Raw genomic sequence first — 18,264 nt, forward strand, 5'->3', positions numbered from 1 at the left:
CCCAAATGGACTCAATTTTGGCAATTACAACTGAATTCATCCTAAAAACAAGTACTTCAAATTTGGTATAAATCTGTTCAGATATAGCTAAAGCTACCATATATACAAATGTTTATCCTCACAAATTTTGTCAAGATCGGTTTAGATTTGGATATAGCTCCCACATATATGTTCAACCGATTTCGGCTTAATTTTGCACTAAATAGCCAACCAGAATATTTGCATATTCGACCAAATTTGGTCTAGAAGCAAGCACATTAAATTTGACGAAAATCGATTCAGATATAGCTATAGCACCTATATATATGTTTCATCCGATTTGGTATTTAGGTCTCTCACATTCGTAATATACACTCGAAAAAGTGGTATTTGGTACAGATATCAGATACAGCCCAGAAATACCTCTGCCAAATTTTGTCAAGATCGGTTTAGATATAGATATAGCTCCCATATATATCTTCAACCTATCAACCGTGCACCAAATATCAGTCCAAATTACCTGAATTTTGGCACATCCAACCGAATTCAGTCTGGAAGCAGGTACATCAAATTTTGGGAAAATCGACAATAGCTTTCACATAATCAGCTATAGTTCCCATATATATGTTTCATCCGATTTGGTTTTTAATTCCTCACATTCGCAACATGCATTCGACAACCAATATTTGGTATCAGATATAGGCGGATGGGTATGCATTAAAACACCTCAGAACCAGCAGATCACAAAAAGGAACTACGGGACTTTATTAGTTTCATTCGCTTGTTACAAACAAACTCCCCAACACAGTCTATAGTATCCATTACGAAAGTCAAATACGACATCTCAAACAATTTCGGTGGGTATTGTACCTGCCGAATATAGAGAGGTACTGATATATGGGGTCTATGCGAAGACCTATACCTGCATACTGATATATGGGGTCTATGCGAAGACCTATACCTGCATAGACAATTTTCTGTTACAGACTGTAGTTCCCATTACGAACTCTAAATACGTAATTTGAAACAATTCTGGTGAATAATGTCGCTTAAATCATCAAAATACCGAATATCGGGAGGTACCGTTATATGGGGGCCATACGAAGACGTGGACCTGCACAGACCATTTTCTGTCTCAGGCTGTAGTATCCATTTCGAACTTCAAGTACCAAATTTGAAATAATTGCGATGAATAATGTCGCTAAAATCATCAAAATACCAAATATCTTGGGGTACCGTTGTATCTCAATTCGTTCGAAAGATAGCGTGATTAGAACAGAAAGACAGACGGACATGGCTAAATCGACTTAGAATTTTACGCTGATCAAAAATATATATACTTTGTTGGGTCTGACATGAGTATTTCGAGGAGTTACAAACGGAATGACAAAGTTAATGTACCCTCCATAGTATGGTGGAGGGTATACAAAGGTTAAAATTCGGACGGACAGAAATTCAATACCCTCCACTGTAAAATAAGAAAAACCTTCAAAATGAATGCATAGGGATAAGGATTTTATATTCGAACGAATTACCAATTTTACCGGTGAAATTTCTTGGAGTTTCCAATAAAATTCATCGAAATACAAAATCATCATAATACAAAATATTCTATTCAATTGTACCTAGGATCCGTTTGGCATGTCTGCACACAATCTTGCAAAACTTGGAATAATCATTCTGATAAATAAGCCAAGGTTTGTAGGTCAAATTTTGTTCATATACATGTTGTGTCCGAATATTTTATGCGATTGAGAATTATTTTTCTACAAACCCGACATAGCGAAACCTTCCGATTTTCGTTTTTTAAACATTTTAGTAATATTTTCCAACGAAGTTGTTTGAAATTTTGTATTTATAGTTTGTAACTCATATACCGGATATACGTTATTTTTTTAAGCTCTTAAGAAAAAGGTATTAAGCTCCATATGTGCTTACAGCCCCCACATAAAAATTCCTCCGGATATTCCGTATTTTGTTACCCACATTTGGATCCAAAGGCCGTCTGTTTATATGCATGACTGGCTGGTGCGCACGATTGCTCCCGAAGGAAACGTCTGATTTCGTCCAAACTTGGTTCATAGTAATATTGTTATTAACCTTAGATCGAGTTCGGAGATGGGCAATATCAGTACACTCCTTCTGGTACCTCCCACACAATTTGTCAACAATTTGAATAACCATGACGCTCATAAAATGCGAAATGAACATCCAATATTGTTCAAACTTGACACAACCTAATATTTCTACAAACAGAAGATCTAGTGAGGGGATGGGATATATTGGTGCACATCTCCGACACAAATGTAAAGAAATTGAATATTATAGCTCTCATAACATGCGAACAAAGTCAATGATTTTCTTAAAAATTTGTTCATCACAATAATTTCACCAACAAGTTATCTGATGTGAATATATATGTGAAATTTATCTGCCTATTCCGTCTGATATCAATGGGCCATTTTTTGAATTATTATAATCTCTATACATGTGAAAAATCAAGGATTTTCTTCAAACATCTTGTATCTTAATATTTCTATCAACAACAGATCTAATTTAAATATAGGATGTATCTCGACTTAGGTCATACAGGGTGGATGAAAAAACTGCAACCAACTTCAGACTCCTGTCAAATCCAAGCCACTCGTCCACCAGCTGTTAAAATTATTCCAGTGGCAGCTCATTGTATTATTTACAAGCTTACAAAACCATTTTGGTGAGTTTTGGGTTTTCCTGAAAAAAAGTTATTCGTAATGGAATCCAAGCTTGATAGTGAAATTTCTTTACACTTGGCTGGAAAACCACAAGTGGCTATCGTTAGAGCACTCCAGTATTTAAATGTGAATAAATCTTTTGTGTCTCTCGTACCATCGCTTGTTACCGTGATCCTGGTAACGGTGTCCGTCGCCACGGAAGTGGACGGAAGAAAACAGCAACATCAGCAGAAATGGTTCAAAAAGTAAAGAAGCGACTTGATCGAAACTCGCGTCGCAGTGGCCGAAAAATGGCTCGTAGGCTGAACATATCACCATATTCCATTCGGCAAATATTGAAAAATGAACTCGGGGTAAAGCCGTTTAAATTCCAAAAATTGGAAGAACTTACACCGCCACAGAGATAAAATAGACTCAAAACAGCTAAAGAGTTGCTTCGCTTGGCCAAAAGTGGTGAACTGTCAAATTTGGTTTTCTCCGATCATCGTGTTTATTTGCCAAAGAAGTCAGCTGAAAATGTGCACCTTCGGTTGGCCACCAGAACTCAAGCGCCGGCCATGGTGATGGTGTGGGCGGCATAACAGCCGATGGTCGCTCTTCATATTAATCGACTGTGGCGTCAGAATAAATGCCGAATATTATCGCGAAAATATTCTGGAGGGTGTATTAAAGCCTTGTGCACGCAAACATTTTGGCCGAAGACCTTGGATATTCCGAAGGGAATGATATTCGAAGGGAATGAACCAACATACCGCAGAGCAACATTTGGGCAGCGTGTGACGATTTCATTGGCCGTTTGAAGGCCATAATTCGTGCCAAAGGTAACCAAACTTATTCTTACATTTGATGCTATTTTCGACATTTTTTGCTTTCATTCAATAAAATTTAAGAAAAAAATTATGGCGTTTGACTTTGTCTCATTTTTTTATCTCACCCTATAGAACTTCTTATAAATGCTGCATATAGATTCCTGATGTGTTTTGCTTATAATTTCCACGTCAATAATTGCTAAAATGTGAATTTGACAAACGACTGCCATGTGCATTATCATACCGTTCATTTTATAAATGCTGTTCAGATGGTTTTGTTAGGACATGACCCTTATACATCCATAATATATTTAGCTTTATGTACATTGAATGCATAATTGTATAATGAATATTTATTAAGAATAATGAAGTAAACTGAAGAATAAAAGAACAATGGCCATCTCATTGTATCCTTCATCATTTCTTATTTCTAAGAACAAAGAAAATTATTCCAATTCCTGGAATTGCAGCAAGCAAGAAAGAAAAAAGGACTACTCTTTTGAGTATGATATGGGGAACCCACATACATTTATAGATTATTTTTCTAGTGCAAATATGAACAAAAATCTAAAAAAACGCTTCAAGTTCAATGTTTGTATCTGTTGAAACGCCAATCACATCTAACCTCATGTGGCAGCCAAGCAAGAGTGCATAACAAAACTAAAATATTTAGTAGACGAAAAAAGTACTTTGCTGTTACAGTAGAATTTTCAATAGCGCACAAAAGTAGGCAACACTAATTGTGTGAAAAGTCCCTACCCAAGCTTAAAAGTATGCACTACAACTGATTGTCATAAAATATTTCAACAAACGCCTAACAATAAACAACAATCTATGGTACGCATGCGCAAATCTTTTTTTCTAATCAAACATGTTTGAGTTGCTAGTAGACCGCAACATTTGTTATGAATTGTGATTATCTTCGATGCCTTCTTTTTACCCAGATACCCAATTTCGAAAGCGATTTGCTGTAGTTGCGTAGCACAATTGTTGTATGTTAACGTTAGTTGGCTTTACTTGTGGCACAAGCGATATAAATTATAGATGTGGCGTGGATTAGTTCTTCAATGAATTTATAAAACATGATGACCACAGCAAATTGTTGAAGAGGAAGAACTATGCGAGTGTGCCGCATGTGTGTCAAATTACCAATTGCGGTATCACAATGCAGTTTTATTGTGGAGAAAGAAGACTATGGAAGGATGGCTATGCTAAATAATTGAATTGAAAAGGCAAAAGAACAATTGGAAGACATATTCAAATGTGATGAGATTATTTTATTGAATGCAAAGCATTATTTCATATTGATTATCTATCGTAAATTTGGTAATTTGGTACATCAACTCACACCGATCTATTTAGTTTTTTTATCAAAATATATTTAAAAACTCACATCATAAGGGTTAAAATCTTAAACCCGAATTAATAACCAAGTAGCCTTTGCTTAATAATAATAATTATATATTTGTCAGATTTTCATAGCCCACAAGTATAATAATTGGGAAAAAATCATGTAACACCTCGAAATATTGGTCCCCGATATAGTTTATATATGGATCTTCTAATTTCTCCGAGATTTCTGGTAAAGAAAAATATTTAGATATAATAAGTTGTTTATAATCGCTGACTTGTTTCGCAAGTTATGATAGATATAAGTATTGGAAATTGGGCCCAGAAGAAATGATCCGATCTCTACCATCTTTATAACTGATCTTGTCTTGATAGAAATCTTGAGATGAGACAAGTCTGTATGGAATCGGATCTTAATTTTTCGTCTTATAAGCTTCATTGACATCCAAAATTTACCAGTACCAGAAGGAATGGACCGATATATCCCATATTCACAGCAGATCTTGTATTAGTAAAAATAATGGGACGTATGAAATTTAAAGTTTTTCTTATTTTATAAACGTTTTGATTATTCAAAACTTTGACCTTTTGTGGGGGAGGTACCAGAGGGAATGGTCAAATCTCTACCATCTTTATAACAGATCTTGTCTTGATTGGAATATGGAGATGTGCCTAGTCTAAATGGAATCGGATGTTAATTTCGCGTCTTGTGAGCTTCATGGACATTCAAAATTTAGACCCTTTGTGAGGGAGGTACCAGAAGGAGTAAACCGATATATTCCATCTTCACTCCAAACCTTGGGCTAATTAAAAAAACGTGATGTGTGTAATTTGCAATCGGACACTTACATCACATTTTATAAGAGCTATAAATATTCAAAATGTTGACCCTTTGTGAACCCTTGATGTAGTGGACCATTATTGCCATTTTCACACCTGACCTAGAGCTGATGCATATGTTAGTAAAATATTTTCTTTGAAAATGTCGACCTTTTTTGGGGGAGGTACCAGAAAGGTTAAACCGATATATAATATTACGATGTACTAAGTTTGGACCGAATTGGATACTCCCTTCGAGAGTTATCGTACGCAGCAGCCAGACGGTCGGACATCTCTAGATCGACTATAAATGTCCTGAAACGGTCCAAGGAGACGTAGGGTCTAAAACCGATGAGGCACGTCTTGGCCGTATCAAATGATATATACCCTCTCTAGCTATATGGCTGAGGGTATAGAAATACGAACATTTCCAGTAATTCGCGAAAATTTTTTAATCCCGGTGAAATCAAAAATACATTAAAAAGTCACTTCGGGCCGTTACAGTATATTAGCATTAGTGTAACGGCTATAAGTGAGCCAAGATATCGGATAAATATAGCAAAAAAGATTCAATATATATTTAAAAGACATTTTGGATAAAATTCATTATATATTTGTGAGTAGAACTTTCAAAGGAAGGGTAAGATAAAAAAACTGCAACAAAGTCAGACGCCATAATTTTTATTTTTTTAATTTTATTGAATGAAAGCAAAAAATGTCAGAAATAGCATACAATTTTAGAATAAATATAGATTGGTTCGAATTGCCCTTTGTCACGAATTATGGCCCTAATGCTGCTCAAGGTCTGCGACCAAAATGTTTGCGTGACCAAGGCTTTAATACACCCTCCAGAATATTTTCGCGATAATATTCGGCATTAATTCTGATGCCGCGGTCGGTTAATACGAGCAGAGAGCGACCATCGGCTGTTATGGTGGCTCACTCACACCATCACCATGGCCGGCGCTTGAGTTCTGATGGCCAACCGAAGGTGCACATTTTCAGCTGACCTACAAACTGCTGGGCAACGAATATTTTCTCATCTGAGAAAACCAAATTCGGCAGTTCACCACTTTCGGCCAAGCGAAGCAACTCTTTAGCTCTTTTGTGTCTATTTTCTTTCTGTTGCGGTATAAGTTCTTGCACTTTTTGGAATCTCAATGGCTTTACCCCCAGCTTATTTTTCAATATATGCCGATTGGAATATTGTGATATAGTCAGCTCACGAGCCATTTTTCGGCCACTGCGACGCGCGTTGGCTGGTTTTCCAGCCAAATATAAAGAAGTTACACTATCGCGCTTGAATTCTATCACGAATAACTTTTTTCTGGAAAATTCTCACCAAAATACTTTTCTACGCTTGTAAACAATATAATGTCAGACGAGTGGCTTGGAAATGACAGCAGTCTGAAGTTGTTTGCAGTTTTTTCATCTCACCCTGTATATGAATAGGAATATGAATGTAATTCGGATTTAGTGGAAACTTAGCATCTCGTAATATTTTTGACATTGGATTACGTGTAAAACTACCACTCTTTCTTGTACCTCCCCAAAAACGATCAACTTTTGAAACATTCAAACATGACACATTGTAATATTGGTACCAAATCAGTCTGAAACGCTCAATTTTAATATTAAAATTTCACCAAATTACTTAATTTCGTAGCTAAGTTTCCTAAAAATTCCTACATATACCAAAATTGGCGTTAGTTCTTTTGTATATTACTTAAAGGGAATCTCACTAAAGGTACGAAAATTGACAACATCGGCCAATGTTTATTTGTAACTCCTTATAATGGCTCAATATTTTCACTAATCACATCGCCCGACTATAGATTGGTTTATATGTTGGTTAAAAGTTTAAAAGCAACACACTACCCTTTCCCTAGATTTCAATAATCTGAAATTAGAAGCTTTACAATCCACCTCTACTTCTTCTGGAATTGCAGCAAATTGATTTACCAATGTCTTTATTTTATTCCTAGAGAATGTGTGAATGAGAGCAATAAACATTAGTTATCTTTAATACGATATGAAATTTAATACCTTTAATTGGATTTTCATTAAAGAAATACCAATAAACCAAAGGGATAATATTACAACAATCACAATTTCTTCAAAGCTGTCTCAGGCATTGATTTCCCTTCAAGAACATTCCTCATACATCCGCAATATTACATAGTTATGCAGGTTAAAATGACAATGATATTCAATTTACCGCAAAGGTATCCTATTGTAGGCGTTTTCCAAATAAGCTTCTAATCTCTGCAACAAATCCTATCAGACATTATTATGTTATTTATGGTATCACATTTAACTATGGAACATCCGATGTTTTTGTTAACCTTTTTTCTTTATTTGGTTGTTTGTCGGAAAATAGCTTCACTTGTGACGGATGTGTCTACGGAAATTCCAAATCTGTTTGGATTATATGATATTTTAACATCATAACGATGATGATGATGTGTAAAAATGTCACCTGCTGAAATACAATATGCTGTGATTCGTTAGGCGATTTTATTCTTCCAAAATCATTACAAGAGGTGCGAGAGATCTCAACACAATTTCGTTATGAAAATTCCAGGCGAGAAAAAAGAAACGAAATAAGATTTCGCACAATTCACTTCGCATTCTTGTTGTTAAACGTGCCACCGGAATTTTACCAAGAAATGAATAAATGTTTCGGAGATAATTTTTCCTTTAGTCGGAAAAAACAAATTGCAAATGTCGTCATAAGTAGGAAGTATTTTTAAATCCATGTGATATGTCAAAGTGATGTCGAAAATCTAATTGTTTTGGTCAATAAAAGGAAGTTTAACAAATTCTTAGAAATATGGAATAATACGATTGACTTCCTAAAATGCATGAAAATCAATAAATAAAAGGCAATATTGTCAACGGGGAATTATATCTATGCAACGATTTTGGGAGCTAATTAAGAATCTTTTCCTGTGAACTTATTGAAAATATTCCCCCCTCCAAACAACAGTTTCGTAGTGTATCCATTGACCAAGAACTTCTACGGCCAAGCTAGTCAGTCATCCGAGATGTTGCAATATGGCTACAGAGGGTATATATCATTTGATTCGGCCAAAACATGCCTCGTCAAAATGACGGGTTTAGACGCTAGTTGTCTTTGGACCAACCCCATTTCGAGACATTTGGAGTCGATATAGGGGTGTACGTCTGTCTGCAGGATGATGCGCACGATAACTCTGATTTGGTCCAAACTTGGTACATCGTAATATTATTATAACATGTAGATGGAATTCGGATATGGGCAATATCGGTCCACCCCTTCTGGTACACTCAAAATGTTAATAGAAAATAATTTACCTAATAGAACAAAAAAGGATCATCCAAGTTTGCTGAAACTTTGCAAGTTCAAGATAATTCAGATGTGAAAATAGACAATATCAGCCCACTCCACTGCTTACCTCCCCCACAAATGATAACAATTTCCAATTTATTTATGTTTTATAACATGTCTACGATTGTTTTCTCAACCAGAGATCTGATGATATATCGGTCAACTCTCTCTGGTACCTCTCACAAAAAAGTTTAACGTTTTGATTATTCGCATAAGATGGGAAATACAAGTTCGATTTTCTTTACATTTTACACATCTCAAAAATGTTATCAGTAATCGATGAAGTGGAGTACTCCGCTTCTCTACATATGGCACGCTTATTTCAAAATTTAAAAAAAATTATCACTTATCTCATTAAATTTGAAGGAAGTATTCGATATAGTCGAAATCTGGCACGTTGTAATATTTATATCGGACTAAGATCACATACGAAATGGACAAACCGACCGATACTATTTGTACGATATTTAGCCAAAAAATTGAGCAATACCTTACATTTCCTTTCATTTTTGTTGGAAACTTCCGGAGTAGTGTTCGAATACAGCGCGAAAGAAGTGGCAAAAGTGTGGTTTAACAGAGTACTCAACTTCAATGTCAATTCTCGCTTCATTACCGGGACAACCCAGGAATTTCTTTTCTTCACTCCAAAGCGGCAATTTATTGAATGAAAAAATACTACCGCTAGACTACCGATGACTTAGTACCGTTTGACAACTGATGTTATTGTCATCGGACTCTTAACAGTGAAGTTTGCCAATGGATCAGTGTTTTTTTAATCGCAAAAATTTCTGCCTGGAATACACTACAGCCTTTGCCAGCACCCGAATTACATTCCATCTTAAAACCAGTATAGACAGCTACAGTACAGGGTGAGATAAAAAAACTGCAACGAAGTCAAACGAAATAATTTTTAATTTTTTTTATCCTACAACACTATTTGTTGTAAGTTTGATTGGGCCAAAAATTATTTAACACCTTGAAATATTCGTTTCCCACATAGAAAAGTACATATAGATCATCCTATCCGAGCTGAGTCGATCTAGCTATGTATGTCCGTCCGTCCGTCTGTCTATGTTAATTTGTAATCAAGCTACAGGTCGTAATTATGAACCGATCCTCACGAAATTGAAAAAGGAGGTGGGGTTTTGGGTCTGAATAGAACCCTATTGCTTTTGGAGATGATCGCATAATATTTAAGGGTTCAAATGGACTAAAAACTGAAAAATTTCCTGATTTTGCAGTTGTTCTAAAGGTCGCAATTATAGACCAATCGAAGCAAAAGTTAGCATCAATTAGAGCTTAGGGCTGGGCAGACGTCTTCCAAATTTGATGGTCATCGGGTAATATTTAGTGGGTGAAATAGGCCATAACATTTGTATTAAATAAGAGTCAAATTTTCCATTTAACCGCGAATATTTTTAATCTCGGCGAAATCACAATTCGACGAACAGGACAATTCTGACGATGCCGATAGTTAATATATCGGGTATATATTGCGAAATATATACAATGTATATATACAAAGGAAAGGGATTTTAGCTAGAATGCTTATATTTCAAGAATGGTTAGTCCGATTTTGAAAAATTTTGTCTTTTCAGGATGCCATCTTGGCATAAAAGTATAAAATCTAAAAAAATCGCATGAAAAGATGCCAATAATGATGGTAATATAGATTTTGTGGTATTTTGTGACATTTTTTTATTTTTTCATATTTTTTATCGCATGCGATAAAAATTTGACATATAATATTGAAGTGTATATTTTGTAATATTTTTGACCATACAACACAGGTTGGGGTTATTATATACAAATTTCATTTATCCGATTGTCCGAAAACCTTCATAAGGGTAGGGTTGGGCTCAGAAGGGCTAGGCCTATTGTTTTCAAAGATATCCGCAACATATTAAGGGGTCGAAATGGACCAACAACTAAAAATGGTCCTGATTTTGCAGCCGTTATAAAGTTCACAAATAGAAACCAATAGACACGAAATCTCGCATAAAGTTAGAGTTTAGGACAGCGGGTAGAATGGAGCGCTACTTTTGTGTGAAAAATTACCAACATTACTTACAGGCGATATCCGAAATACACAAAAGGTGAACTTCTGGCTTTTTATGCTGACTTCGTTGACGAATATAGCCAAATATCGTAGATTAGCATATCATATAGATGAGTCTAAAATTGGAGATAAAAAGGGGTCTCTTGTTTTGGAAATGACCACAAAATATTTAGGGGTTCAAATAAACCAAAAGCAACCTGTTTTGTAAGGTGAAAAAATATTACAAAATATACACTTCAATATTATGCGTCAAATTGAAAAAATCGCATGCGATAAATAATATGAAAATAATAAAATAAATGCACAAAATACTACAAAATCTATATGGCATATTTTTATGCTATATTTTAGATTTTATTCTTTTATGCCAAGTGGGCATTCTGATCTTTTCGTATATTTGTGATTTCGTCTGGACTAAAAATATTCGCTGTTTAATGGATAATTTGACTTTTATATAATACAAGTGGTATGGTCTATTTCACCCTCTAAATATTACCAGATGACCATCCAAATTGGAAGGCTTCTGCAAAGCCTTTAGCTCTAGCCCCATGCTAACTTCCGCGTCGATTGGTCTATAATTGCGACCTACATCGACTCAGCTCGGCGAGATAGGAAATTCCATTTATAGTTTCATATATGGGAAATTAATATTTCGAGGTGTTACATAATTTTTGGCCCAATCAAACTGATAATACCCCCAACACATAGTGTTGTAGAGTATAAAAAGCAACTAATACCTTTCAACATTTGGAAGGAAATTGAATAACTTAAAAAAATCGTCAACCGGGACAATACAATTTTCTGTCATTGGTTGAAGTATCCATTACAATTTTCCAATACGAAATTTGAAACAATTCCGGTCTGTACGAAAAAGTGTACCGAAAGTTAATATACCCTCCATATTTGGTGGGGGGTATAAAAATTAATATAAAAAATCGATTAACCAATAGTTTATACTGCTCATTTATGCCTAAAGATGGTAAGTCAACTAAGAAAAAAAATATTGAAAGAAGTCGAGTTATTTTTTCCGACCCCAACGCCAGCCAATTTGTACGACTTTGACTCATATAGGTTGCAGAGTCGAAACCTTGTACGAAACATTATAAAACGGGGATGTACAAAGAAATACATATCATTTCGGCAATTCAACTAGAAACAATTTACTTTTCCATTTAAAATATACCAAATTTACTTAAAAATTACCAATATTTTTTCATGCATATTCTCAAATCATTCAAATCTATTAATAACACATCGTTTTTCCTTTCAACTTTCTGTATTTACGTTTTTTAAATGTTTTAAATTGCTCATACTAATATTCCATTTCTAAGACGAAGGATCCTGTTTAAAACGTCAAAAGAAAGAAAGACTGATTCAACTTTATTTCATTCAATAAGGCTTAATTTCAATTTAGAAATTAACTTTAAATGAAATACGCAATTACTCACGCTGTGATAGATTTCAAATATCTCTTAATATAACAGCCTACAGTTGAAGCCACATGTGACACAGGGACATGTTCTACAAAATATCACTGAATTGAATGAAAAAAAAAACAACTAATTCCTAACATATCTATCTTTTGCCAAAGTAAACATTTTTTGGCAAACTCATGTGTCTTCGTTACGCTTGTCATAGACTTGAAAACCTATGCGTTCCATAACATATTTGGTCGTTTAGGAAAACCGAGTACAATATATTCGTTTCAAATTATGTGTAGAACTAACATGAAGCTAATCCAAAATTAAATATTAACAATTAAATCTTGAGTTAAGTTCCACCATGGAACGACTTTAATTGCACCCAAATCTATTTGATTTAAAATTCCAAAAATTATATAATACTGTTACATGAGCAAAATGCCGTATGGACCACCTAGGTCTTTGCTTCACGCAGTATTTCAAAATCTTCCCACCACATCTTCTTGATTTTTACAAGCACCTTAAAGACAACCACTCAATTTTCACTCTAACCTTGCCAAAAAAAAAAAAAACAAAACTGCGCTAAGAAAAATCATTCAAAAAAAAAAAAAAAAAAAAAACCAAAAAACATGGAAAATTACGCCTAAAGCCAAAAACATCACATGCGTCTAAAAGGTGTCACTGCCACTTTCGATACGCCACACATACACACACGATGTGATGAATAGCTTTATCATCAATCATAGTCTTGCTCCCGATTGCGTTCAAGGTGACTTTTACATAACACTCGAAATTATGTAGATGCTTTCACGGAAGACATCGAACACATTTTACCTGTTCCACCAAAGGATGGATGGGTGATTGGGTGGAAATTTCAATTTTCCATGGAATGTCTTCATTTACCTTTGTTCTGGCACATTAAGCAAAGTTTACAAAGGACAATTCATTATTTTGCTTCCTTTACTTTTGAAAGTTTTAAAGTGTATTTAAGTTATGTAAATTCGAAAGAATAAAATTCGTCCAATAGCCACTGCAGGAAAATTGTAAGTATTACAAAATATCAAACACATACATCTGGCGATAGGAGAATACCCCTTAAGATACCCCTACACCCACAGTGGTGATAATACTCCACAAGTGGAGATGAAAACTTTTGAAAACTTTATTTATGAATTTAGTAGATAAAATCCTAAACGGATTATATCGCTATACTTCGGAAGATTTAAGACAGTTCTTGGAGGAGACCATTGGTTTTTCTCCCCATATAAGGATAGCATTGTTTACGTGGTAATATGGGTCCACGATTTGCTAAAACCCACACATAAAGGTACTTCTAGATTTTAGCTATTTCGACAAACTTGTATTTTGTTTTCTAAGGTGTAAAAAATCTTCACATAGGATGAACCTTCCACGAGATAGATAAAAAGTGTACAAGTTCGGTCCGGTCGAAATATTAATACCCTCCACCATTTCCCAAGTGATAACTTCCGATTGGCATATATAATTTTAGGTTTTAGAAACATGCAATTCAAAATTTGAAAAAAAAACAGTAAGGAAGAGTCAAAAGTCGGGCGGGGCCGACTATATGATACCCTACACCACTATGCACATTTAGTAGAGCTCTCGTAATAAAAGAACTAATTTCAAGTAAATCATACTACCTATCAACATCTGGGTTTAGAGTAGATATAGTTTGCTATAGAGAGCATGATATTACTTAGAGAAGGGATATATAAAAACAAGTAAAAAAGCTGAAAGTTCGGGCGGGCCGAACTTTTAATATCCTCCACCATTTGGCGCGAATTTGGCAATATTCAAAAAAATAAAATCCGTCAAAAATTCTGTAAAAATCTTAAAAATATCGAATGTAGTCATTATATGAGGGTCCACACCACGACGTGGACCTGCATAGGCAACTTTTGTCATAAGCCATTACAATATTCAAATACGAAACTTGAAAAAAATCGATGAAAAATTAGCTAAAATCATTAAAATACCGAATATAGGTACTATTATATGGGGGCTATACAAAAACTTAGACATGTTCGGACAATTTTCTGTCATGGGCTGCAGTATCCATTACGATCTTCAACTACCAAATTTGAAACAATTCCGATGAATAATGTCGCTAAAATCATCAAAATACCCAACATCGGGAGGTACCGTTATATGGGGGCTATACGAAGATGTGGACCTGCACTGACAATTTTCTGTAGGCTGTAGTATTCATTAAGAACTTAAAATAGCAAACTTGAAACATTTCCGGTGAATAATGTAATGAAAAACACAAAAATACCAAAAATAGGGTACCATTATATGGGGGCTGTACCAAAACGTGGATTTACATGGCCCATTTTCAATACCAAAAGTCCTGCAGACATAATGTACATTTGAGGAAAATTTTATCAAAATACTTCATTTCGTTTGGAAGCTAGAGTGATTTCCACATGCGGACAGACGGATAGACGGACATCGCTAAATCGATATAGAATTTTATGCGGATCAAGGTCTAAAATATGTATTTCGAGGTGTTACAAACGGAATGACAAACTTAATATAACCTCCATACTATGGTGGAGGGTATAAAATATATGTGTCAGAGCCGAGTTCCACAAAATGGAAACGTTCGTCCCGAAATTCACTCCCATTTGGCAGATATTAGCCATTATTTCCAGAATAAACCTAAAGGATATATCCAAATTTTATCCTTTCTCGATATAATTTGGCAAATTTGAACTTAAACACCAATTTGGATGAAACATATATATGAGATCTATAGCTATATCTAAACCGATTTTCTCCGAATTCGATGTACTTGCTTCTACACTGAATTCGGTCGAATGTTCCGAAATTCAGGACTTTTGAACTATTGCCCATTTGATGTACAACAAACCCGAAATCGGTTGAAGATATATGGTATTTAAAACTATATCTGAACCGATTTTCACGAAATTTGATGTACTTGCTTCTAGTCGGATATGCCAAAATTCGGGTCATTTAGACTGATATTGGCCATTTTGTGTACAATTAACCCGAAATCGGTTGAGGATATTTATATAGGAGCTGTATCCAAATATGAACCGATTTTGACAAATGTTGATACACTAATTTCAGAGCTGTATCTGATATCTGGTACCATAGATCATTGTTGTGGAATGTATATTACGCATGTGAGGGACTTAAAATCCCAAATCGGATGAAACATATATATGGGAACTGTAGCTATATCTGAACCGATTTTATCCAAATTTGATTTACTTGCTTCTAGACTGAATTCGTTGGGACGTACCAAAATACAGTTTATTTGGACTTATATTAGCCATTTGGTGCAAAATTAACCCGAAATCGGTAAAAGATGTATGGTAGGTATATCTAAATCTGATCCGATTATCACCATTTTCAATAGTGCCAAACAAATATTGTTTTAAAAATTTCATCTCATTTGGATAATAAATGCGACGTACATTTTGTTCATAAGAATATATGGTCGGACTGACATGCATAAATTGACTCAGAATGTCATTCTATGAAGATCCTCAAAAGTAACTATTGGTCTATTCCGTCTCCATGATACAAACAAATGCATAAAGACATAATACCCTGATTATATCAGAAAAATAATAATTTTATTTTTAGGACACTAGTGGTGAATTTGTGTATAACTTCACCACACTTAATTTTTTGTTGACCGTCGTTCGGAAATTGCTGAACTGACGTAGAATTTCGTACTTATAAATAATGTATCTACTTTTTGGTGTTTAAAATTATTTCCAAGCTGTTACAAACTGAAACATAAACTTATTGTACCCTTCATTTTATGACAAGGTGAATAAAAAGTGTTTTAAAATATGCCTCCAAATCCCTTTGAAACCCTTTTTCGAAAATGTTCTTCTGTTTGTCCTAAAATATCTTTTGAGCTAGCATAGGAAATAGCAAAACCACCATGTCTTCCATTTCCCTGAGCAAACATTACGCAAAGTGAACTATAAAAGCTTAACCATTGAATTTTCCTTTTATCAGTGAGTACAGCAGTTGAAAAAGAAAACCACACAGAGCGCTTAAGCCGTAGGCTCTCGCGATTAGGTTTTTCCATCTCTGTTTTCCATTTCGGTTACACAAAAATAACTGTTATGGCCAAAGAACTACAAAAAGACAACAGCAAATGGGGAAGTATCAGATTAAAGACGAGAAGAAGACACATCAAAAGTTACAGCAAAATAAGTGTTTCTAATGGAGTGTTAACGGCTCGTCAGACACTCAATCGTAGCGTGTAATGGATGAGCGGCAACGGTGATGACGATCTTCCACCGCAAAACTTTTCGTAACAATGGAAAAAGCCAACTGCGAGTTAGTTTTATGAAAACGACTGATGGAGATTATTACAAAGTTTTGGGTAAAAGTTTATTTATGTTGAAGATTTTTTTTGTTTGTTTGATGGTATTAGTTTCACTGCCTCGGCGTTTGGTTGTTGTCAATGCTGTTGTGTAGAACGACTACGATAACAAGGTGAAGATATGAATGGATGAATATTTTGTGTGTGTGTGTGTGTGTGTAGAGTAGAGGGCAGAAATCATGATTGGCGGGTGACCACCGTTAGAAAATAATTTCTTCTTTGTTAATGTAATTGCTCTAAATGTTTCCATTGTCCTCAGATACATTTATGCAGAATTATATAGCAAATGCTCAAAGAAAGACACAAGCAAGTGCAGTAGACGATTGGTAATAACAACAAATTTAAACTGCATTAAGTTAAGGAGTACAGATGTAGATTCAGATGTAGAAACCCATATAATTGATTTATTTCGAAATCTATTCCGTCGAAGAAAATTTTTCACCTAGACTTTTGGTTTTGAATAGCCTTCATATAATGGTACCTCCCTATTTTCGGTATTTTAAAGATTTTTGGGACATTATTCACCAGAATTGTTTCAAATTTAGTATTTAAAGTTCGTAATGGACACTACAGCCTGTAACAGAAAATTGTCTGTGCATAACTCCCATATTGTCTTCGTATAACCCCCATATAACTGTTCCTCCAGATATTGAGTATTTTGATGATTTTAGCAACATTATTTACCGGAATTTTTTCAAATTTAATATTAGAGGTTCGTAATGGATACTACAGCCTAAGACAGAAAAGTGTCTGTGCAGGTCCATGATATTTGGTATTTTTATGTTTTTAGCGACATTATTCGCCGAAATTAATTCAAATTTGGTATTTGAAGTTCGTAATGGATACTTCAGCCTATAACAGAAAATTGTCTGTGCAGGTTCACGTTTTGGTATATATCTATAAAAGAGGAAAATGTTTGTACGTTTGTTTGTAATTTATGGACTCGAAAACCGCTGAATAGATTTTCCTGAAAATTTCCAAATATACTGCAACATCGCCTGAAAGTAACATAGGCTATATACATTTTTGAATTTCCGCTTGGAACTGAAGATAGCATCAGAATCGGAGGTACCTCCCAAAAATTGATTGGTTGAAGATAAAGTCTCCAAATTTGGAATACGTAACGGAATTTGGAACAAAAATAAGTTTGCCAAATCATATTGTAATCGGTTCAGATTTGGATATAGCTCCCATATATATTTTCGGCCAATTTCAAGCATTTGATGCACCAAACACGCTATGTATCCCCAATTTAAATGAAATTTGAAACGTGTGATAGATTTTATCTAAAAAAATGATTTCACAAATTATATTGAAATCGGTTCAGATTTGGATTAGCTCCCATATACA

The sequence above is a fragment of the Musca domestica genome, unplaced genomic scaffold (genome assembly GCF_030504385.1).
Source record: "Musca domestica strain aabys unplaced genomic scaffold, Musca_domestica.polishedcontigs.V.1.1 1, whole genome shotgun sequence".
Lineage (NCBI taxonomy): Eukaryota > Metazoa > Arthropoda > Insecta > Diptera > Muscidae > Musca > Musca domestica.